This window comes from Cherax quadricarinatus, chromosome 70, assembly GCF_038502225.1.
Source record: "Cherax quadricarinatus isolate ZL_2023a chromosome 70, ASM3850222v1, whole genome shotgun sequence".
NCBI lineage: Eukaryota > Metazoa > Arthropoda > Malacostraca > Decapoda > Parastacidae > Cherax > Cherax quadricarinatus.
The window spans coordinates 16325992-16351782 of record NC_091361.1 but is presented as its reverse complement, the minus strand read 5'-3'; the positions used below and the strand labels follow the sequence as shown (position 1 = coordinate 16351782).

Genomic DNA, 25791 nt, shown 5'->3' with positions numbered 1-25791 from the left:
TATCATTTGGAAAAGATGATAAGTTGTTATGATTTGCTGTTTATGACGGATATAAAATTGAGAAAGATAGTTGGAGCAAGTACTTTGCTTTAGGGGAACAACTTATCACAGTGGTATTCTTTGATTTAACTTTGTTCACAGCTGCTCTTTACGTTCTGTTGTTTAAAATACATCTGACCTCTTTTTCCACTTATTCCCTTTGCACTTTTGTTTGCTATTGCACAGTAATTACACTTGTTGAAAACTCTTGAAAAGTTTGTGTATACTTCATCTGCATCTGGTTTGCTTCTCACTGCATCCAAGACCATGTAGTACTGGTCGAGCAGTTCCGAGAGGCAGAAGTAGCATTGTCTGAACCCACTTGTCTCCGAGATGTCGAGTTGTTGTGATGAGTGACCTTGCTTGTTAAAAACTTGTAAGAGATTTTAATATTGTATTAATTGAGTGCTATTAGTCTACTGTTTCTCTGCTCTTACTTTGCTGCTGCCTTTGTGAAATGGGATTATATTGGTTCCTATTTCTGGTTGTGAGACTCCTGCGTCCAGTCTCCATCTCCACAGAATATTTCAAGCACGTGAAAGCGGCTCACTGCAGTTTTTGATGAGTATGGAGGTCCACGAATTTGGGCCTAAATTTCTGTTAAGTTCCACCTTCTATAAGCATGAACCCAGTACTGGATATGCATTTTACCCGGGGTTATGCATATGAGAAAAAGAATTCTGCATTCCATTCCGTATGATTCATTCGGTTAGAGCTCAGTGTTTTCGATTTCTTTAGCCAGTGTTACTTGTCGTTCTTGAGAAAATTTGGATCCCTTGAGATGTTCTGTGATTTTTCGTCTCGCGTTCAGGAAGTACGCCTTTCTTTTTTTTAATGTTGTGTATCTTAAGGGGCACGTCAGTTCCCCTGTCTTCTATTATGCTATTTTACCCCTATAATCTAACATGTTCATAAGGCGAAGTCTAGGAAAAATCCCGGACTTCACCTTACGAAAGCAGACAAACCAAGAGAGATAGTAATTACGGACAAGGAAGATTATAGGGGTAAAATAAATACGATGTTAGGAGACAGGGAAACTCCTGTGCCTCTTAAGCGCACTTCTAACACCAAACAGTTAATTCCTCAACACATTTCATTAGGGACACGATACATATATATATTTGTCCCCAGTTGAAGTTCTTATTGCTAAATTTGTATTTATTGAAGGAATCTTCTTAGCTGCTTGTGTTTTCCTTCTAAAGACAAGTGTAAATCATAGTCTGAACTTCACTGAAGTTGTAATCTGAATTTACTGTCGTCGACAACCTTACGTTCCGTATCAGAACGCCATTACTAGAGAGCATAAGGTCAGGAGTACTTTCAAATCTTGTCACTCCCACTATATGCTTGCTTAAAGTGAGTTTATAAGACACTGTTCATAGGTTAGGTGTGTGAGACCGATCTTCTGAACCTCATCCTGGAATTTCTTTCAGTATTTGTCACATACTTCCAGTACAAAAGTCATAAATTGATTTCACGAAACAATACGTTGTTACCGGCCGGTCTTGAAGGGTTTCCTGGACAGCGTTCTATATTCGACTGTACTGTCACGAGTAAGGCCACAACAACAGTACCAATGCAACAACGGTACCACAGCAACAACAGTACCAATGCAACAACGGTACCACAACAACAACAGTACCAATGCAACAACGGTACCACAGCAACAACAGTACCAATGCAACAACGGTACCACAACAACAACAGTACCAATGCAACAACGGTACCACAACAACAGTACCAATGCAACAACGGTACCACAGCAACAACAGTACCGCAACATCAGTACCATGACAGTGCTAGTACCACAACATGAGTACCACGACAGTACCAGTACCACAACAACAACAGTACCACAACAACAACAGTACCACCACAACAATACCACCACAGCACCAATACCACAACAACAAGATTGCCACCACAAAAATAGTATTACCACAGGGACAGTACAACATCAACAGCAATAACACCACAGCAACAGTACCACTACAGCAACAGTACCACCACAGCAACAGTACCACCACAGCAACAGTACCACAACAACAACAGTGTCACCACAGCAACAGTACCACAGCAGCAACAGTACCACCACAACAACAGTACCACCACAGCAGTACCACCATATCAACAGTACCACCACAGCAACAGTATCACAACAGCAACACTGCCACAACACTACCAGCAACACTACCACAGCAACAACAGTACCACCACAGCAGTAGTACCACCACAGCAACAGCACCACCATAACAATAGTACCACAACAACAACAGTACCACAACAACAACAGTATCACAACAACAGCGACAGTACCACCACAATAACAACAGTACTACGACAACAACAGTACCACAACAACAGCCCCACCAACAACAACAGTACCACAACACCAATACCACCACAACAACAGCACCACCACAACACCATAACCACAACAACACCATAACCACAACAACAGTATCACAACAACAACAGTACTACAGAAACAAAAATACCACCACAGCAACAGTACCACAACAACAACAACAGTACTACAACAATTACAGTATCACCACAACAACAGTAGCCCAACAACAACAGTACCACGACAATAACAGTATCACAACAACAGTACCACATCAGCAATAGTACCACCACAACACCATAACTTCCAAAAGAGCACAACCACAATAACAGTACCACAACAAAAACAGTACCATCACAACAACAGTGAAACAACAACAACAGTACTACCACAGCACCAATACCACCACAACAACAGTACCACCACAACACCATAACCACCACAACAACAGTACCACAGCAACAACAGTACTAATACAACAACAGTACTAAAACAACAACAGTACCACCACAACAGTACCACCACAACACCATAACCACCACAACAACAGTACCACAGCAACAACAGTACTAATACAACAACAGTACTAAAACAACAACAGTACCACCACAACAAGAGTACCACCACAGCAGCAGTACCACCACAGCAACAGCACCACCACAGCAACAGTACCACCAAAGCAACAGTGCCACCACACCAACAGTGCCACCATAGTAACAGTACCACCACAGCAACAGTACCACCACAACCCCATAACAACCACAACAATACCAACACAACAACACCGTTATAACCAACATCCTCACTACGGCACCATTACAACCACAACACAATGGCAGCATCACACAATACCCAAAATATAGGAAATTCGCGCTGCAGCACCACAATGGGGTGGCAGCATTAAGCCTGGAGGCTTGGAACCCTTAAGCTTGTAACTGTTTGCGTGTGAGTGGCTTGCAGGAGGACAAAGGTGGGCGGCTATAGCGGTACATGGGCGGCTGGGCGTGCAGATAACAACTGGTCACCAATCATTTACTCATATTCATCTTTCTTTCTCTTTATCTAACTTTTTCTCTGTATGTCTGTCTGTCTGTCTGTCTGTCTGTCTGCCTCTCTGTCTCTGCCTTTGTCTCTCTGTCTCTGTCTCTGTCTGTTTCTGTCTGTCTCTGTCTGTCTCTGTCTGTCTGTCTCTCTCTCTCTCTCTCTCTCTCTCTCTCTCTCTCTCTCTCTCTCTCTCTCTCTCTCTCTCTCTCTCTCTCTCTCTCTCTCTCTCTCTCACTCTCTCTATTTTTTTTTTTTTTTTTTTTACACAGGGTTTGACAAGGTTAAGGATCCCTAGCTTTATTGACAAGCTATTTACAAGTTAAGGATTCCTAACTTTATTGGCAAGATAAGAGCTGTTACCTACATCAGCTCATTTGAAAGCATTTTTATTGTTATGAGACATACAAGTAGGGAACAGGATGAAGTTGGAGCCATCTGTGGGCCAGCATTTTCATTTGATCAACTGACTTTATCTCGTTGACATCATTATGCTGTACGAATGTGTTCCAGACTCGAGTCATCCTGGGTATATATGATCTCAGATGAAGTGATGTTCTGGAGAAGGGTACAGCCAGAGTGAAGTTGCTGCTGGCTGCCAGTCTTGTGGCATAAAAGGTTGTTTCATGCTGTCCTCGAAGTGGACCCAAGTGTGGTACTTTGACAATATTGGCCTTGTACATAACAGTAAGGACACCCACATCCCTCCTATGTTGAAGGCTCTGCTGAAATGACAGATCTATCCAGGATGGGTCCAGGCGAGAGATGAGACGTCTTGCTCTGTTCTCTACTCTGTCAAGCAGTCGCAGATGAGAAGGGGGGGGGGCAGGCAAACCAAGAAAGTGGAGCATACTCAAGGTGCGAGCGTACTTGTCTACTCTGTCTCTCTGTCTCTGTCTCTCTGTCTCTCTGTCTCTCTCTCTCTCTCTCTCTGTCTCTCTCTCTCTCTCTCTCTCTCTCTCTCTCTCTCTCTCTCTCTCTCTCTCTCTCTCTCTCTCTCTCTCTCTCTCTCTCTCTCTCTTCCCGCTTTTTCTTTATTTATTTACTATTGCCTCGTGCGTGACCCCAACGGGTTTAGGCCTTATTTTTGGTAATAATAATAATAATTATAATAATAATAATAATATAAACAGTAATAATATAGCTTTGTATTTGCCTTGAAGGAATAATTTATTATCATTATCAATATTATTGCTTTTATTAATAATAATAATATTTTTTTATGATTTTCATTATTGTTATATTCACATTAAAGCGCTAAACCCGTTACGTTCATGTAGCTCCGAAAGGAACGGAAGATAATTATGTCTGGTCAAAGTAAGAACTCCAGAGTTCTTCACCAGGTTCTTGCGAGGTCCTCCTGCCTTCCTGATAACTCCAGAGTTCTTCACCAGGTTCTTGCGAGGTCCTCCTGCCTTCCTGATAACTCCAGAGTTCTTCACCAGGTTCTTGCGAGGTCCTCCTGCCTTCCTGATAACTCCAGGGTTCTTCACCAGGTTCTTGCGAGGTCCTCCTGCCTTCCTGATAACTCCAGGGTTCTTCACCAGGTTCTTGCGAGGTCCTCCTGCCTTCCTGATAACTCCAGAGTTCTTCACCAGGTTCTTGCGAGGTCCTCCTGCCTTCCTGATAACTCCAGAGTTCTTCACCAGGTTCTTGCGAGGTCCTCCTGCCTTCCTGATAACTCCAGAGTTCTTCACCAGGTTCTTGCGAGGTCCTCCTGCCTTCCTGATAACTCCAGGGTTCTTCACCAGGTTCTTGCGAGGTCCTCCTGCCTTCCTGATAACTCCAGGGTTCTTCACCAGGTTCTTGCGAGGTCCTCCTGCCTTCCTGATAACTCCAGAGTTCTTCACCAGGTTCTTGCGAGGTCCTCCTGCCTTCCTGATAACTCCAGAGTTCTTCACCAGGTTCTTGCGAGGTCCTCCTGCCTTCCTGATAACTCCAGGGTTCTTCACCAGGTTCTTGCGAGGTCCTCCTGCCTTCCTGATAACTCCAGAGTTCTTCACCAGGTTCTTGCGAGGTCCTCCTGCCTTCCTGATAACTCCAGAGTTCTTCACCAGGTTCTTGCGAGGTCCTCCTGCCTTCCTGATAACTCCAGAGTTCTTCACCAGGTTCTTGCGAGGTCCTCCTGCCTTCATGATAACTCCAGAGTTCTTCACCAGGTTCTTGCGAGGTCCTCCTGCCTTCCTGATAACTCCAGGGTTCTTCACCAGGTTCTTGCGAGGTCCTCCTGCCTTCCTGATAACTCCAGAGTTCTTCACCAGGTTCTTGCGAGGTCCTCCTGCCTTCCTGATAACTCCAGAGTTCTTCACCAGGTTCTTGCGAGGTCCTCCTGCCTTCCTGATAACTCCAGAGTTCTTCACCAGGTTCTTGCGAGGTCCTCCTGCCTTCCTGATAACTCCAGGGTTCTTCACCAGGTTCTTGCGAGGTCCTCCTGCCTTCCTGATGACTGCAGGGTTCTTCACCAGGTTCTTGCGAGGTCCTCCTGCCTTCCTGATAACTCCAGAGTTCTTCACCAGGTTCTTCCGAGGTCCTCCTGCCTTCCTGATGACTGCAGGGTTCTTCACCAGGTTCTTGCGAGGTCCTCCTGCCTTCCTGATAACTCCAGAGTTCTTCACCAGGTTCTTCCGAGGTCCTCCTGCCTTCCTGATAACTCCAGAGTTCTTCACCAGGTTCTTGCGAGGTCCTCCTGCCTTCCTGATAACTCCAGGGTTCTTCACCAGGTTCTTGCGAGGTCCTCCTGCCTTCCTGATAACTCCAGGGTTCTTCACCAGGTTCTTGCGAGGTCCTCCTGCCTTCCTGATAACTCCAGAGTTCTTCACCAGGTTCTTGCGAGGTCCTCCTGCCTTCCTGATAACTCCAGAGTTCTTCACCAGGTTCTTCCGAGGTCCTCCTGCCTTCCTGATAACTCCAGAGTTCTTCACCAGGTTCTTGCGAGGTCCTCCTGCCTTCCTGATAACTCCAGAGTTCTTCACCAGGTTCTTGCGAGGTCCTTCTGCCTTCCTGATAACTCCAGGGTTCTTCACCAGGTTCTTGCGAGGTCCTCCTGCCTTCCTGATAACTCCAGGGTTCTTCACCAGGTTCTTGCGAGGTCCTCCTGCCTTCCTGATGACTGCAGGGTTCTTCACCAGGTTCTTGCGAGGTCCTCCTGCCTTCCTGATAACTCCAGAGTTCTTCACCAGGTTCTTCCGAGGTCCTCCTGCCTTCCTGATGACTGCAGGGTTCTTCACCAGGTTCTTGCGAGGTCCTCCTGCCTTCCTGATAACTCCAGAGTTCTTCACCAGGTTCTTGCGAGGTCCTCCTGCCTTCCTGATAACTCCAGAGTTCTTCACCAGGTTCTTGCGAGGTCCTCCTGCCTTCCTGATAACTCCAGGGTTCTTCACCAGGTTCTTGCGAGGTCCTCCTGCCTTCCTGATGACTGCAGGGTTCTTCACCAGGTTCTTGCGAGGTCCTCCTGCCTTCCTGATAACTCCAGAGTTCTTCACCAGGTTCTTGCGAGGTCCTTCTGCCTTCCTGATAACTCCAGAGTTCTTCACCAGGTTCTTCCGAGGTCCTCCTGCCTTCCTGATGACTGCAGGGTTCTTCACCAGGTTCTTGCGAGGTCCTCCTGCCTTCCTGATAACTCCAGAGTTCTTCACCAGGTTCTTGCGAGGTCCTCCTGCCTTCCTGATAACTCCAGAGTTCTTCACCAGGTTCTTGCGAGGTCCTTCTGCCTTCCTGATAACTCCAGGGTTCTTCACCAGGTTCTTGCGAGGTCCTTCTGCCTTCCTGATAACTCCAGAGTTCTTCACCAGGTTCTTGCGAGGTCCTCCTGCCTTCCTGATAACTCCAGAGTTCTTCACCAGGTTCTTCCGAGGTCCTCCTGCCTTCCTGATAACTCCAGAGTTCTTCACCAGGTTCTTGCGAGGTCCTCCTGCCTTCCTGATAACTCCAGAGTTCTTCACCAGGTTCTTGCGAGGTCCTCCTGCCTTCCTGATAACTCCAGGGTTCTTCACCAGGTTCTTGCGAGGTCCTCCTGCCTTCCTGATAACTCCTGGGTTCTTCACCAGGTTCTTGCGATGTCCTCCTGCCTTCCTGATAACTCCAGAGTTCTTCACCAGGTTCTTGCGAGGTCCTCCTGCCTTCCTGATAACTCCAGAGTTCTTCACCAGGTTCTTGCGAGGTCCTCCTGCCTTCCTGATAACTCCAGAGTTCTTCACCAGGTTCTTGCGAGGTCCTCCTGCCTTCCTGATAACTCCAGAGTTCTTCACCAGGTTCTTGCGAGGTCCTCCTGCCTTCCTGATAACTCCAGAGTTCTTCACCAGGTTCTTGCGAGGTCCTCCTGCCTTCCTGATAACTCCAGGGTTCTTCACCAGGTTCTTGCGAGGTCCTCCTGCCTTCCTGATAACTCCAGGGTTCTTCACCAGGTTCTTGCGAGGTCCTCCTGCCTTCCTGATAATTTTTTCATCTGGAACCCGTTTTTTTTTTCACTTTGATAAGCTAAGAATAAAGAAATTCTTTTTATTTCTAAGAGTTATGTTATTTATAAATTTTCTTAAACCCTCAATGTTTTTCCTGGGGGAGGGGACGGGGTCATTATCCCGAAAAACAGGTGTCCAGAAAAAGTGTCTGTTATTCCGACAGGTGTGGAAATGTGACGTATGTGCACCAAAAACTTTATCAAGCTGTTGTACTGGTAAAGCTGAGTGAAACAATAGGTTGATAAAGTCTCCGGTGGGTGAAACACTGGATTGATAAAGCCTCTGGTGAGGGAAAAGATTCCTCATTAAGGTTACCTAACGTTACACATGTGTAAGCACATCCCAAAGACAATTGTTCAGGATCTTATACAAGTTTCACTGAGAGCAGTGAAGGTCACCCTCATTTTCACGTGGGTCGTTACAAAGCACGGGCAATGACAGGGAATCAGGTTTAATTCGAGGAAAGAAAAGGTCGTGCCAGTTCCCCATCATCAACACATCCCCGAGAAATGTCGGCTGGGAGAGTAAACCAACATCAAGTCAGGAATTGGTAAGAACTGTTAGTTTCGGGTGAGAGTTGTATACACTGTGTCCTTGGTACAGAGACCGGGTTATGTCGTCCTCTCTATGGACAGTTACAAACTCTCCTTGATACAGGGAGCGGGTCATGTCGACCTCTGTGTGGACAGTTACAAACTCTATCCTTGGTACAGGGAGCTGGTCATGTCGACCTCTGTGTGGACAGTTATTAACTCTATCCTTGGTACAGGGAGCTGGTCATGTCGATATCTCTGTTTAGTGTTAATGATTATATTATTTAATCTGTTTTCACCACGCATGATGATACTGTTGTCGATTCCGGGTGTTCGATTTTACTCCTTTTTTTTATAATTGCTGTGAACTTGTAATTTATATAAAAGTACCATGCTTAAATTTTAATTATAATATTTCAGTGGCAGAACTGTGACGCGTATTTTTTCCGGTCTCATCTAATTAGTGTATCCATTAATAACGGGTCTCTGTGAAAGCTGTAAATAGTACATAGGACTCGGTGAGGAACCAGCTAATAAAAATTTTGGTTGCTGTGTAGGCATTATTGTCTGTGGATTAGATGTGATACTTCTGGGGTTTCCATTTCAACATGGTGTTGGTACAAAATGGTGTTGGTACAACATGGTGTTGGTACAACATAGTGTTGGTACAATATGGTGTTGGTACAACATGGTGTTGGTACAACATGGTGTTGGTACAACATGGTATTGGTACAACATGGTGATGGTACAACATGGTGTTGGTACATCATGGTGTAGGTACATTTTTCGTCATTCTTTTCCGCTTCCTGACATATAAAACATCTGCTCTGTGTTTGTAAATAATTCTGTCAATTTGACGTTTGCATGACTTAACTAGTGTTGTTAACCTGCTGGGGGATGCCAGACAGCTTATGTTACACCACTGTTTCTTATTTATTGAAAAAATAGAATATATTATGACAATGACTCTAAAATTTATACTTTCCACGTACGTAGTAACATGTTTTGACCTCTGAAGGATCCCAAACACATGTACATCCACTGTGCTAACAAGCTTACAGCTGATTAGTGTGTGAGACTAACACTAAAAGATTTTTACTCATTTTTGAGTTCAAGCCTAAAAACAAGCTTTCACTTTCACTCTTGATTTCCCAACCTCTTTTCTAACACTATTGAAGAGTGGTGAGGGAGTCTCAGCCCTCTGGTAAATCTATCACGATGTACTCCAGCTTCTCGTCTGGGTCCAGTAAACATGATGGTTGCAACGGTTATACTACTGCAGTGAATACAAGTGATCTACCACGTACACTCACGTACACTCTGTGTTAAGTAAAATTGTAACACCATTGAATTTATAGATTAGCAGCTGTTATTCTGCATCAGCTTAATTCAGATTTCTTTTTATTACTATAATTATTACACAAATAACCCGTACATAGAAGAGAGGAGCATACGACGACGTTGGGGTCCGACTTGGACCATTTATAAAGTCACACTGACTTTGTAAATGGTCCAAGACGGACCGAAACGTCGTCGTAAGCTCCTATCTTCTATGTGCGGGTTATTTGTGTATCGTTCCAGTCACGGTATTGTGCCTTTTCTAGTTATTTATAATTATGATTATTATTATTATTATTATTATTATTATTATTATTATTATTATTATTATTATTATTATTATTATTATTATTATTCACGGAGAAACTCACTTGGTAACGGAAAGCAATCAACTTCTATCCAGGGATAGAGGAACAGACCTCAGTCCTTAAATCAAGAGCTCAATTCAGAGCCCAGCCATGTTTTGTATCACTATCCCCAAGAATGCGACACACGTCAGTCGGCTAACACCCATCTGCTTATATAGTAGATATGCAGGTGTGAGGAGACTTGTGTTAAAGTGACAACTCGCCCATGATCGAACCTCTGCCGTTCAGGTGTGACCTAGCGGTGCATCCACCGAGCAACGGGCCGCCATACTTTCAAGATTACACCTCTTAATGTGATGATAGCTTTTACAGTGTTCTTAATGAGCACTGAAGACTGTCATCACATGACTTTCTTGGGTGGATAAATTAACGATTGCTTCTTGTGATCTTCTTGTACTGTTTCTCCTACAATATTCTACACACCAAGGAAGCCTACACTCAGCAGGTACAAGGAAGCCTACACTCAGCAGGTACAAGGAAGCCTACACTCAGCAGGTACAAGGAAGCCTACACTCAGCGGGTACAAGAGAACCTACACTCAGCAGGTACAAGGGAGCCTACACTCAGCAGGTACAAGGAAGCCTACACTCAGCAGGTACAAGGAAGCCTACACTCAGCAGGTACAAGGGAGCCTACACTCAGCAGGTACAAGGAAGCCTACACTCAGCAGGTACAAGGAAGCCTACACTCAGCAGGTACAAGGAAGCCTACACTCAGCAGGTACAAGGAAGCCTACACTCAGCAGGTACAAGGAAGCCTACACTCAGCAGGTATAAGGAAGCCTACACTCAGCAGGTACAAGGAAGCCTACACTCAGCGTGTACAAGGAAGCCTACACTCAGCAGGTACAAGGAAGCCTACACTCAGCGGGTACAAGAGAACCTACACTCAGCAGGTACAAGGGAGCCTACACTCAGCGGGTACAAGGGAGCCTACACTCAGCGGGTACAAGGGAGCCTACACTCAGCGGGTACAAGGGGGCCTACACTCAGCAGGTACAAGGGAGCCTACACTCAGCGGGTACAAGGGAGCCTACACTCAGCGGGTACAAGGGGGCCTACACTCAGCGAGTACAAGGGAGCCTACACTCATCGGGTACAAGGAAGCCTACACTCAGCGGGTACAAGGGAGCCTACACTCTGCGGGTAAAATGGAGCCTACACTCAGCGGGTAGAAGGGAGCCTACACTCAGCGGGTACAAGGGAGCCTACACCCAGCGGGTACAAGGGAGCCTACACTGAGCGGGTACAAGGGAGCCTACACTCAGCGGGTACAAGGGAGCCTACACTGAGCGGGTACAAGGGAGCCTACACTCAGCGGGTACAAGGGAGCCTACACTCAGCGGGTACAAGGGAGCCTACACTCTGCAGGTACAAGCTAGCCTACACTCAGCGGGTACAAGGGAGCCTACACTCAGCGGGTACAAGGGAGCCTACACTTAGCGGGTACAAGGGAGCCTACACTCAGCGGGTACAAGGAGCCTACACTCAGCGGGTACAAGGGAGCCTACACTCAGCGGGTACAAGGGAGCCTACACTCAGCTGGTAAAAGGGAGCCTACACTCAGCGGGTACAAGGGAGCCTACACTCAGCGGGTACAAGGGAGCCTACACTCAGCGGGTACAAGGGAGCCTACACTCAGCGGGTACAAGGGAGCCAACACTCAGCGGGTAGAAGGGAGCCTACACTCAGCGGGTAGAAGGGAGCCTACACTCAGCGGGTAAAAGGGAGCCTACACTCAGCGGGTAGAAGGGAGCCTACACTCAGCGGGCACAAGGGGGCATACACTCAGCGGGTAGAAGGGTGCCTACACTCAGCGGGTACAAGGGGGCCTACACTCAGCGGGTACAAGGTAGCCTACACTCAGCGGGTAGAAGGAAGCCTACACTCAGCGGGTACAAGGGAGCCTACACTCAGCGGGTACAAGGGGGCCTACACTCAGCGGGTCCAAGGGGGCCTACACTCAGCGGGTACAAGGGAGCCTACACTCAGCGGGTAGAAGGAAGCCTACACTCAGCGGGTACAAGGGGGCCTACACTCAGCGGGTACAAGGGGGCCTACACTCAGCGGGTACAAGGGAGCCTACACTCAGCGGGTAGAAGGAAGGCTACACTCAGCGGGTACAAGGGGGCCTACACTCAGCGGGTACAAGGGAGCCTACACTCAGCGGGTAGAAGGAAACCTACACTCAGCGGGTACAAGGGGGCCTACACTCAGCGGGTACAAGGGGGCCTACACTCAGCGGGTACAAGGGAGCCTACACTCAGCGGGTACAAGGGAGCCTACACTCAGCGGGTACAAGAGGGCCTGCACTCAGCGGGTACAAGGGGGCCTGCACTCAGCGGGTACAAGGGGGCCTGCACTCAGCGGGTACAAGGGAGCCTACACTCAGCGGGTACAAGGAAGCCTACATTCAGCGGGTACAAGGGAGCCTACACTCAGCGGGTACAAGGGAGCCTACACTCAGCGGGTACAAGGGAGCCTACACTCAGCGGGTACAAGGGAGCCTACACTCAGCGGGTACAAGGGAGCCTACACTCAGCGGGTACAAGGGGGCCTACACTCAGCGGGTACAAGGGGGCCTACACTCAGCAGGTACAAGGGAGCCTACACTCAGCGGGTACAAGGGAGCCTACACTCAGCGGGTACAAGGGAGCCTACACTCAGCGGGTACAAGGGAGCCTACACTCAGCGGGTACAAGGGAGCCTACACACAGCGGGTACAAGGGAGCCTACACTCAGCGAGTACAAGGGAGCCTACACTCAGCGGGTACAAGGAGGCCTACACTCAGCAGGTAAGAGGAAAATTTATCCAACCTTATTACAACAAGCGCAAGTTAATTTAGCCTAAACCAACTAAATATGTTTTAGATACGTTTTCAATAATTTAATAAGCAAACGCAATTAGATATTTTTTATTTGTTGGGGTCAGAATGATTTTCGCGAAATTAATACATGCACAGATTTTCGCTTCCCTTACTCGGCAAGAAGAGTGTTACTATTTAAGACAAAATCGCAAGTTTAACCTATTCGGCACGACATATATTTTCGTTTTTGTTTTTCCAACAAGTCGGCCGTCTCCCACTGAGGCAGGGTGACCCAAAAAGAAAGAAAATCCCCAAAAAGAAAATACTTTCATCATCATTCAACACTTTCACCACACTCACACATAATCACTGTTTTTGCAGAGGTGCTCAGAATACAACAGTTTAGAAGCATATACGTATAAAGATACACAACATATCTCTCCAAACTGCTAATATCCCGAACCCCTCATTTAGAGTGCAGTCATTGTACTTCCCATTTCCACACACACACACACACACACACACACACACACACACACACACACACACACACACACACACTCACACACAAACACACAAACACACTAACACACAAACACACTAACACACAAACACAAACACACATACACATACACACACACACACACACACACACACACACACACACACACACACACACACACACACACACACACACACACTAACACACAAACACACTAACACACAAACACAAACACACATACACATACACACACACACACACACACACACACACACACACACACACACACACACACACACACACACACACACACAGAAACACACAAACACACTAACACACAAACACAAACACACATACACACACACACACACACACACAAACACACACACACACACACACACACACACACACACACACACACACACACACACAACACACAAACACACTAACACACAAACACAAACACACATACACATACACACACACACACACACACACACACACACACACACACACACACACACACACACACACACACACACACACACACACACACTGAGAGGAATGCACTTTAAAGAGCTTCAAGAAACTGGACCTGATTGATGACCTTGAAGATTTTGTAACAATATTTGATATATGAGCAGTGTGCGAGGCACTGTATATTATAGTTATATATTGCTGGATCATCCGCAGTGTGAGGCTGCAGTGTGGGTACACCCACAGTGTGTGGCTGCAGTGTGGGTACACCCACAGTGTGTGGCTGCAGTGTGGGTACACCCACAGTGTGTGGCTGCAGTGTGGGTACACCCACAGTGTGAGGCTGCAGTGTGGGTACACCCACAGTGTGTGGCTGCAGTGTGGGTACACCCACAGTGTGTGGCTGCAGTGTGGGTACACCCACAGTGTGAGGCTGCTGTGTGGGTACACCCACAGTGTGTGGCTGCAGTGTGGGTACACCCACAGTGTGAGGATGCTGTGTGGGTACACCCACAGTGTGTGGCTGCAGTGTGGGTACACCCACAGTGGGTGGCTGCAGTGTGGGTACACCCACAGTGTGTGGCTGCAGTGTGGGTACACCCACAGTGTGACGCTGCAGTGTGGGTACACCCACAGTGTGTGGCTGCAGTGTGGGTACACCCACAGTGTGTGGCTGCAGTGTGGGTACACCCACAGTGTGAGGCTGCTATGTGGGTGCACCCACAGTGTGTGGCTGCAGTGTGGGTACACCCACAGTGTGAGGCTGCAGTGTGGGTACACCCACAGTGTGTGGCTGCAGTGTGGGTACACCCACAGTGTGTGGCTGCAGTGTGGGTACACCCACAGTGTGAGGCTGCAGTGTGGGTACACCCACAGTGTGTGGCTGCAGTGTGGGTACACCCACAGTGTGTGGCTGCAGTGTGGGTACACCCACAGTGTGAGGCTGCTGTGTGGGTACACCCACAGTGTGTGGCTGCAGTGTGGGTACACCCACAGTGTGAGGCTGCTGTGTGGGTACACCCACAGTGTGTGGCTGCAGTGTGGGTACACCCACAGTGGGTGGCTGCAGTGTGGGTACACCCACAGTGTGTGGCTGCAGTGTGGGTACACCCACCGTGTGAGGCTGCAGTGTGGGTACACCCACAGTGTGTGGCTGCAGTGTGGGTACACCCACAGTGTGTGGCTGCAGTGTGGGTACACCCACAGTGTGAGGCTGCTATGTGGATGCACCCACAGTGTGTGGCTGCAGTGTGGGTACACCCACAGTGTGAGGCTGCAGTGTGGGTGCACCCACAGTGTGCGGCTGCAGTGTGGGTACACCCACAGTGTGAGGCTGCAGTGTGGGTACACCCACAGTGTGAGGCTGCAGTGTGGGTACACCCACAGTGTGTGGCTGCAGTGTGGGTACACCCACAGTGTGTGGCTGCAGTGTGGGTACACCCACAGTGTGAGGCTGCTATGTGGGTGCACCCACAGTGTGCGGCTGCAGTGTGGGTACACCCACAGTGTGAGGCTTGAGTGTGGGTACACCCACAATGTGAGGCTGCAGTGTGGGTACACCCACAGTGTGAGGCTGCAGTGTGGGTACACCCACAGTGTGAGGCTGCAGTGTAGGTACACCCACAGTGTGTGGCTGCAGTGTGGGTACACCCACAGTGTGTGGCTGCAGTGTGGGTACACCCACAGTGTGTGGCTGCAGTGTGGGTACACCCACAGTGTGTGGCTGCAGTGTGGGTACACCCACAGTGTGTGGCTGCAGTGTGGGTACACCCACAGTGTGTGGCTGCAGTGTGGGTACACCCACAGTGTGTGGCTGCAGTGTGGGTACACCCACAGTGTGAGGCTGCAGTGTGGGTACACCCACAGTGTGTGGCTGCAGTGTGGGTACACCCACAGTGTGTGGCTGCAGTGTGGGTACACCCACAGTGTGTGGCTGCAGTGTGGGTACACCCACAGTGTGTGGCTGCAGTGTGAGTACACTTGCAGCAACTCTTTATACCTTCATCTCAGTCTTTATAAAACATCAAACACAGGAGGAATGAAAGATAAAGAGAGAAAATTGGGAGGCTAAGAGAAAGCAGCAGATGAACAGAACAAGGAAACAGACAGAAGAGTTACGACAAAAGAAGCAAAAGCTGAGGAAATTCTCCAAAACTCTTCACAGATTCCCTGTACAATATCTCCAAAAGCAAAACAAGAGAACAATGGATTTATTAACCTGCACGTTCTTCCAGAGAGTAAATCCTGTCTCACAAATCTGCTAGAATTCTGTAGTCAGTGGTACTGACTGTTGTGTTAGTCATTCAGGTCAGTGGCTGCGGACGTGTGAAATCATAAACCCTGCCATACGTGTGAAATCATACCCTGATTGTCCATGCGCCAGCTAACTACCTGATTGCATATTTTTGGATTGCAAGAAGGAGTTTGATACAGTACCCCACAAGAAACTGATACAAAAACTAGAGGAAGAGGCAGAAATTACAGGTCAGTCACTACAGAAGATCAAGGAACACTTAACAGGAAGGAAGAAACGAGTAACTGTGAGTGTAACGGGTGGGGTTCCTTAGTATTATTTCTTGCATATATCTACAACATAACAAGAAACTGAGTCAATTGTGGCCGTGGCTGCAAACGATGTGCAACTGATGAGGAGAATACAAGCAGGAGTAGGTTAGGGAATGCTACAAGTCGAATGATTGGTCTGGCAAGTGGGTATTGGAATTTAACCCCAGCAAATGCAGAGCCATGAAAATCGGAGAAGGGTAAAATCGTCGGTAAACAGTGTACAGGTTCGAAAGACAAAAGCTGCAAACCTTTCTGCAAGAGAAGTACCAAGTATTTCACCTGAGACACACATCTAATGAATAACTTACGCTGCAAACGTGAAACTGGCGAGTTTACCGGCATCTTCAAGGAAGGCATTGACGACTTTATACACGGCGTATGTCAGATCCATCTTGGAACATGAAGCGTCAGAATGGAACCCGCAACTGGTAAAGCATATTAAGAAGCTGGAAAAAGTACAAAGGTTCGCAACGAAACTGGTCCCAGGGCTAAGAGGTATGAAGAGAGACTAGAGGAGCTATACCTGACCACACTAGAAGAGAGAGAGGGGCCAAAGGTGACATGAGAGGAAGTGACAGGGTTGACATGAGAGGAAGGCGACTGAGAGGAAGTGACAGGGTTGTCATGAGAGGAAGGTGACACAAGAACAAGTGACAGGGTTGACATGAGAGGAAGTGACAAGGTTGACAGTGAGAGTCTGAGACGCGGGTCACAGGTAAACGAGATCACAGATGGAAGTTAAAAGCACAGATGAGTCACAGGAATGTTAGATAATACTTTTTCAGCCCGTGTGCTCAGGAATTGGGAGTGTCAAGACAGCGAAATGGTAGAGGAAGGACTAATACATAGTTTTAAGTATAGGTATGATAGGGCTCACGGAGCAAGGTCGGAGTGAAACCAGTAGCGGCCAGCAGAGAGGCAGAGCCAGAAGCTACGACTCGACCCCTGCAACCATAAATAGGTGAGTACACACACACACACACACACACACACACACACACACACACACACACACACACACACACATATATATATATATATATATATATATATATATATATATATATATATATATATATATATATATATATATATATATATATATTTTTTTTTTTTTTTTTTTTTTTTTTTTTTTTTTTTTTTTTTTTTTTTCAACAAGTTGGTCGTCTCCCACCGAGGCAGGGTGACCCAAAAAAAAGAAAGAAAATCCCCAAAAAGAAAATACTTTCATCATCATTCAACACTTTCACCACACTCACACATTATCACTGCTTTTGCAGAGGTGCTCAGAATACAACAGTTTAGAAGCATATACGTGTAAAGATACACAACATATCCCTCCAAACTGCCAATATCCCAAACCCCTCCTTTAAAGTGCAGGCATTGTACCTCCCATTTCCAGGACTCAAGTCCGACTATATGAAAATAACCGGTTTCCCTGAATCCCTTCACTAAATATTACCCTGCTCACACTCCAACAGATCGTCAGGTCCCAAGTATCATTCGTCTCCATTCACTCCTATCTAACATGCTCATGCACGCTTGCTGGAAGTCCAAGCCCCTCGCCCACAAAACCTCCTTTACCCCCTCTTTCCAACCCTTTCGAGGACGACCCCTACCCCTCTTTCCTTCCCCTATAGATTTATATGCTTTCCATGTCATTCTACTTTGATCCATTCTCTCTAAATGACCAAACCACCTCAACAACCCCTCTTCTGCCCTCTGACTAATGCTTTTATTAACTCCACACCTTCTCCTAATTTCCACACTCCGAATTTTCTGCATAATATTTACACCACACATTGCCCTTAGACAGGACATCTCCACTGCCTCCAACCGTCTCCTCGCTGCTGCATTTACCACCCAAGCTTCACATCCATATTAGAGTGTTGGTACTACTATACTTTCATACATTCCCTTCTTTGCCTCCATAGATAACTTTTTTTGACTCCACATATACCTCAACGCACCACTCACCTTTTTTCCCTCATCAATTCTATGATTAACCTCATCCTTCATAAATCCATCCGCCGACACGTCAACTCCCAAGTATCTGAAAACATTCACTTCTTCCATACTCCTCCTCCCCAATTTGATATCCAATTTTTCTTTATCTAAATCATTTGATACCCTCATCACCTTACTCTTTTCTATGTTCACTTTCAACTTTCTACCTTTACACACATTCTCATACTCATCCACTAACCTTTGCAATTTTTCTTTAGAATCTCCCATAAGCACAGTATCATCAGCAAAAAGTAACTGTGTCAATTCCCATTTTGAATTTGATTCCCCATAATTTAATCCCACCCCTCTCCCGAACACCCTAGCATTTACTTCTTTTACAACCCCATGTATAAATATATTAAATAACCATGGTGACATTACACATCCCTGTCTAAGACCTACTTTTACCGGGAAGTATTCTCCCTCTCTTCTACACACCCTAACCTGAGCCTCACTATCCTCATAAAAGCTCTTCACAGCATTTAGTAACTTACCACCTATTCCATTAACTTGCAACATCTGCCACATTGCTCCTCTATCCACTCTATCATATGCCTTTTCTAAATCCATAAATGCAATAAAAACTTCCCTATCTTTATCTAAATACTGTTCACATATATGCTTCAATGTAAACACTTGATCTACACATCCCCTACCCACTCTGAAGCCTCCTTGCTCATCCGCAATTCTACATTCTGTCTTACCTCTAATTCTTTCAATTATAACTCTACCGTATACTTTTCCTGGTATACTCAGTAAACTTATTCCTCTATAATTTTTACAATCTCTTTTGTCCCCTTTCCCTTTATATAAAGGGACTATACATGCTCTCCGCCAATGCCTAGGTACCTTCCCCTCTTTCATACATTTATTAAACAAAAGTACCAACCACTCCAACACTATTTCCCCCCCTGCTTTTAACATTTCTGTCATGATCCCATCAGTTCCAGCTGCTTTACCCCCTTTCATTCTACGTAATGCCTCACGTACCTCCACCACACTTACATTCTGCTCTTCTTCACTCCTAAAAGATGGTATACCTCCCTGGCCAGTGCATGAAATTACCGCCTCCCTTTCTTCCTCAACATTTAAAAGTTCCTCAAAATATTCTCGCCATCTACCTAATACCTCCATCTCCCCATCTACTAACTCCCCTACTCTGTTTTTAACGGACAAATCCATACTTTCCCTAGGCTTTCTTAACTTGTTTAACTCACTCCAAAATTTTTTCTTATTTTCATTAAAATTTCTTGACAGTGCCTCTCCTTTTGCACTCTCTCACCACTCTCTTCACCTTTCTTTTACTCTCCATATACTCTGCTCTTCTTATAACACTTCTGCTTTGTAAAAACCTCTCGTAAGCTACCTTTTTCTCTTTTATCACACCCTTTACTTCATCATTCCACCAATCACTCCTCTTTCCTCCTGCCCCCACCCTCCTATAACCACAAACTTCTGCCCCACATTCTAATACTGCATTTTTAAAACTATTCCAACCCTCTTCAACCCCCCCACTACTCATCTTTGCACTAGCCCACCTTTCTGCCAATAGTTGCTTATATCTCGCCCGAACTTCCTCCTCCCTTAGTTTATACACTTTCACCTCCCTCTTACTTGTTGTTGCCACCTTCCTCTTTTCCCATATACCTCTTACTCTAACTGTAGCTACAACTAAATAAGGATCTGATATATCAGTTGCCCCTCTATAAACATGTACATCCTGGAGCCTACCCATCAACCTTTTATCCACCAATGCATAATCTAACAAACTACTTTCATTACGTGCTACATCATACCTTGTATATTTATTTATCCTCTTTTTCATAAAATATGTATTACTTATTACCAAATTTCTTTCTACACATAGCTCAATTAAAGGCTCCCCATTTACATTTACCCCTGGCACCCCAAATTTACCTACTACTCCCTCCATAACATTTTTACCCACTTTAGCATTGAAATCCCCAACCACCATTACTCTCACACTTGATTCAAAACTCCCCACGCATTCACTCAACATTTCCCAGAATCTCTCTCTCTCCTCTACACTTCTCTCTTCTCCAGGTGCATATACGCTTACTATAACCCACTTTTCACATCCAATCTTTATTTTACTCCACATAATCCTTGAATTTATGCATTTGTAGTCCCTCTTTTCCTGCCATAGCTTATCCTTCAACATTATTGCTACTCCTTCTTTAGCTCTAACTCTATTTGAAACCCCTGACCTAATCCCATTTATTCCTCTCCACTGAAACTCTCCCACCCCCTTCAGCTTTGTTTCATTTAAAGCCAGGACATCCAGCTTCTTCTCATTCATAACATCCACAATCATCTCTTTCTTATCATCTGCACAACATCCATGCACGTTCAGACTTCCCACTTTGACAATTTTCTTCTACTTATTCTTTTTAGTAATCTTTACAGGAAAATGGGTTACTAGCCCATTGTTCCCGGCATTTTAGTTGACTTTTACAACACGCATGGCTTACGGAGGAAAGATTCTTATTCCACTTCCCCATGGATATAAAAGGAAAAGTAATAAGACCAAGAACTATTAAGATAAAATCAAAGAAAACTCAGATGAGTGTGTATAAATAAACATGTACATGTATGTGTAGTGTGACCTAAGTGTAAGTAGAAGTAGCAAGACGTACCTGTAATCTTGCATATTTATGAGACAGACAAAAGACACCAGCAATCCTACCATCATGTAAAACAATTACAGGCTTTCGTTTTACACTCACTTGGCAGGACGGTAGTACCTCCCTGGGTGGTTGCTGTCTACCAACCTACTACCTATATACATATATATATATATATATATATATATATATATATATATATATATATATATATATATATATACACACACACACAAGAAGAGTGACCTAGTAGCAACCAGTGAAGAGACGGGCCCAGGAGCTGTGAATCGACTCCTGCAACCACAACTAAGTGAGTACAACTGAGTACACACACACAAGAGAGAGAAAGACAAGAGAGAGAGGGGTGGGCAGACTGCGTTTTCTTGGACTGTAAGAACTGACAGTTCCAAACAAGAAATTAGTGCAAAAGCTGGAGGACCAGGCAGGTATAACAGGGAAGACACTGGAATGGATCAGGGAATACCTGTCAGGAAGACAACAGCTAGTCATGGTGCCTGGCGAGGTGTCAGGGTGGGCGCCTGTGACGATCGGGGTTCCACTGGGGTCAGTCCTTGAACTGGTGTTGTTTCTGGTATTTGTGAACGACATGACGGAAAGGAATAGACTTAGAAGTGTCCCTGTTTGCAGATGATGTGAAGCTGATGAAAAGAATTCAATCGGACGAGGAGCAGGCAGAACTACTAAAGGATCTGGACAGGCTGCAGGCCTGGTCCAGCAACTGGCTCCTGGAGTTCAGCCCCACCAGGTCAAAATCATGAAGGCGGAGTACAGTCTAGGCGGCCAGAGATTACAAACCTAACCCAAGGTAAAGTATCTCGAGGCGAGTGTACCATCGGGCACATCTCCTGAGGCGCACATCAACCAAATAACTGCTGCAGCATACGGGCGACTAACAAACCTAAGAACATCATTCAGACATCTCAATAAGAAATCGTTTAGGCCCCTGTACATTGTGTACGTTAGGCCTATATTAGAGTATATTAAAATGGTATAAAATACCGTCAAGTTGTTAGGTAAGACATATGCAACAGTTAGGTATCTTTATTTCTATCTTTAGGTATCTTCGAAATAAAGATACCTAACTGTTGCATATGTGTCTTACCTAACAACATATTGGAGTATGCAGCACCAGTTTGGAACTCACACCTAGCCAAGCACGTAAGGAAACTAGAGAAAGTGCAAAGGTTTGCAACAAGACTAGTCCCGGAGCTAAAGGGTAAAGGAAATCGACCTGACGACACTGGACGACAAGATAGATAACGACATATAAAATACTGAGAGGAATCGACAAGGTGGACAGAGACAGAATGTTCCAGAGATGGAACACAGCAACAAGAGGGCACAGTTGGAAGTTGAAGACACAGATGAATCACAGGGATGTTAGGAAGTATATCTTCAGTCACAGAGTTGTCAAGAAGCGGAATAGTCTGGGAAGTGATATATTGGAGGCAGGATCCATACATAGTTTTAAGAAGAGGTATGATAAAGCTCATGGTGCAGGAAGAGTGACCTAGTAGCGACCAATGAAGAGGCGGGGTCAGGAGCTGTGAATCGACCCCTGCAGCCACAACTAGGCGAGTACAATAAGGTGAGTACACACAGTACTTTTTGACGTCTGACTTATTTGAGTGTTCACCTTCCACTGTGTCCCGTCGCCCTGGTACCTCCCTTATTACTGTGTGTGTGTGTGTGTGTGTGTGTGTGTGTGTGTGTGTGTGTGTGCGTGCGTGCGTGCGTGCGTGCGTGCGTGCGTGCGTGTGTACTGTTGTGCGTCGGGTGTAGGTGCAGTTGGGTATGTGTTGGGGTATCCGGGTGCAGCCTGCCAAAAACTGCGATATAAGCTATTCTCGGCTGTACATGCTTCCGCTTTCTTATTCCGGAACAGCTGTACCAGTTTTACTAGACTATTCACCATGGTATAGGAATCGTGCGGGAGACAGAAGAGGACAAACAGAGGCAAAATGAAGAATAAGAAGAGGTAAAGGAAAGAGGTGAGCAACAGTAGTGTGGGTGCCTGTTGTTGGCTGCCTTCTGGCGTCTAGCTCAACAGTCGTGGTGTAACCTTCGCCGTGATAACACCTCGTCCCGCGGCACTCCTGCCTATCACCTGGTGTGTGTGTGTGTGTCTGTGTTTGTGTTAATGTGATCCTGTCTTCAGGAACCCCCTCAGCTTTCAGATAGCTGATATATACTAAGCCTTCTGAGGTGTTTTCTGACTTGAAAATACAGTGAATCTCTGCGCAGTAAGTGCAATTTGTGGTGCGAAGCAGAAATTATTCTTATATGTGTGTAATACCAAGGAGAGAAAAAGTGGTGATGTTGTAAGAGAATTTTAGTGTGTGTTTTGTAAGTAGGTAATGAGTGCACTAGAACAGTGGGCTAACCACAAGCGAATACGGTAATTGTGGACACGGGCCATCAGTGTAAAGGGAACACGGTGGATTTATCAGAAGTTTGTGTCCAACTGTTGTTACAAGTGTGAAGGGAACACGGTGGATTTATCAGAAGTTTGTGTCCAACTGTTGTTACCAGTGTGAAGGGAACACGGTGGATTTATCAGAAGTTTGTGTCTAACTGTCGTTACCAGTTTGTGCGACAATGCTCGCGTGTTCTGCCACTGTTTATTCTCGTTTTTATTTGATTGTTTTTATTTGTGCTGTCATCATGTGGAGGATATCAGAGCTGGACCAGGTTTCCGACGCCCCAAGGTTGCGGTGAGTTGCTGTACTTGTCAAACTAGTGATGGGTTCAGTGTTTCTAATGTGTTTTACAATTCTAAACTGAAGTGTATAGTAAGAAGTGTATTTTTCTCGGTATATATCCAAAGAGTTAGATTTTATCCATATTTTGGGATAAAAATATCCAGTTCCTGATTTAATGAGTGCGTTACATACGAAGAAATTCAAAGTTCCATTAGGAAGAGTACTTGATCTTTTGAAGATGGAGCTTCGATTCAAGCGAAGTCCCCGTCTTGAAAAAAAACTGCAGATATATCCCCTCTTCATAAAGATGTGGGCAGCTGAGATTAACAAAAACTACAAAGCAGTCACAGAACTATTAAATAACTATGACAACATTTTTTTTTATTATTCATTAACACACTGGCCGATTCCCACCAAGGCAGGGTGGCCCGAAAAAGAAAAACTTAAACTATCATTCACTCCATCACTGTCTTGCCAGAAGGGTGCTTTACACTACAGTTTTTAAACTGCAACATTAACACCCCTCCTTCAGAGTGCAGGCACTGTACTTCCCATCTCCAGGACTCAAGTCCGGCCTGCCGGTTTCCCTGAATCCCTTCATAAATGTTACTTTGCTCACACTCCAACAGCACGTTAAGTATTAAAAACCATTTGTCTCCATTCACTCCTATCAAACACGCTCACGCATGCCTGCTGGAAGTCCAAGCCCCTCGCACACAGAACCTCCTTTACCCCCTCCCTCCAACCTTTCCTAGGCCGACCCCTACCCCGCCTTCCTTCCACTACAGACAGATACACTCTTGAAGTCATTTTGTTTTGTTCCATTCTCTCTACATGTCCGAACCACCTCAACAACCCTTCCACAGCCCTCTGAACAACAGTTTTGGTAATCCCGCACCTCCTCCTAACTTCCAAACTACGAATTCTTTGCATTATATTCACACCACACATTGCCCTCAGACATGACATCTCCACTGCCTCCAGCCTTCTCCTCGCTGCAACATTCATAACCCATGCATCATACCCATATAAGAGCGTTGGTAAAACTATACTCTCATACATTCCCCTCTTTGCCTCCAAGGACAAAGTTTTGTCTCCAGAGACTCCTAAGTGCACCACTCACCCTTTTTCCCTCATCAATTCTATGATTCACCTCATCTTTCACAGACCCATCCGCTGACACGTCCACTCCCAAATATCTGAATACATTCACCTCCTCCATACTCTCTCCCTCCAATCTGATATCCAATCTTTCATCACCTAATCTTTTTGTTATCCTCATAACCTTACTCTTTCTTGTATTCACTTTTAATTTTCTTCTTTTGCATACCCTACCACAGTCATCCACCAACCTCTGCAACTTCTCTTCAGAATCTCCCAAGAGCACAGTGTCATCAGCAAAGAGCAACTGTGACAACTCCCACTTCACGTGTGATTCTTTATCTTTTAACTCCACGCCTCTTGCCAAGACTCACATTTACTTCTCTTACAACCCCATCTATAAATATATTAAATAACATAATGACAAAATTATGGAAAGAAAATAAAACACTAATGTAATGTACACGTATTTGTAAAGGCATTTGACAGTTTCGACCATGGAGTAATAACCCATAAAATGAGGTTAATAGGTGTAACAGGAAAAGAAAGTAAAGGGATATTTAAATTTGTAATGAACAGATTACATGAGCAAGACATACATCAGTACCCGAAGGAACGGTTCTATTCTATTTTTGTTCCTTATCCCCATAACTGACAAATGTGATCACTAACTACAGCTTCCAAATCATCATTTGCAGACGATATTTATGCAAGAATGAGAGTCATTTCGATAGAAGGCGAAGAAAAATAAACATGTCAAAAATTTCCAGTTGACCCAAAGAAAATAAAAATGGTCCCAAAGACAAATTCCCCGCTGCTTAGTTATGGGGAAAAATGAAGAT

The 25791-nt window shown here is 45.6% G+C and overlaps 1 protein-coding gene across 5 annotated transcripts in view; it reads left to right on the top strand.

Moving 5' to 3' along the window:
* Window positions 1-23200: 23200 nt before the first annotated feature.
* Window positions 23201-25791, top strand: part of Pde11 (Phosphodiesterase 11) — a 580189-nt gene continuing 577598 nt past the window's right edge. For 4 of the 5 annotated variants that reach the window (XM_070099914.1, XM_070099915.1, XM_070099912.1 and 1 more), the window contains exon 1: window positions 23201-23256. The gene's annotated coding sequence lies outside the window, so the exon portion shown is untranslated. Of the gene's footprint in view, window positions 23390-25791 lie in introns of all 5 variants that reach the window. The other variant, XM_070099913.1, reaches the window with a different exon arrangement.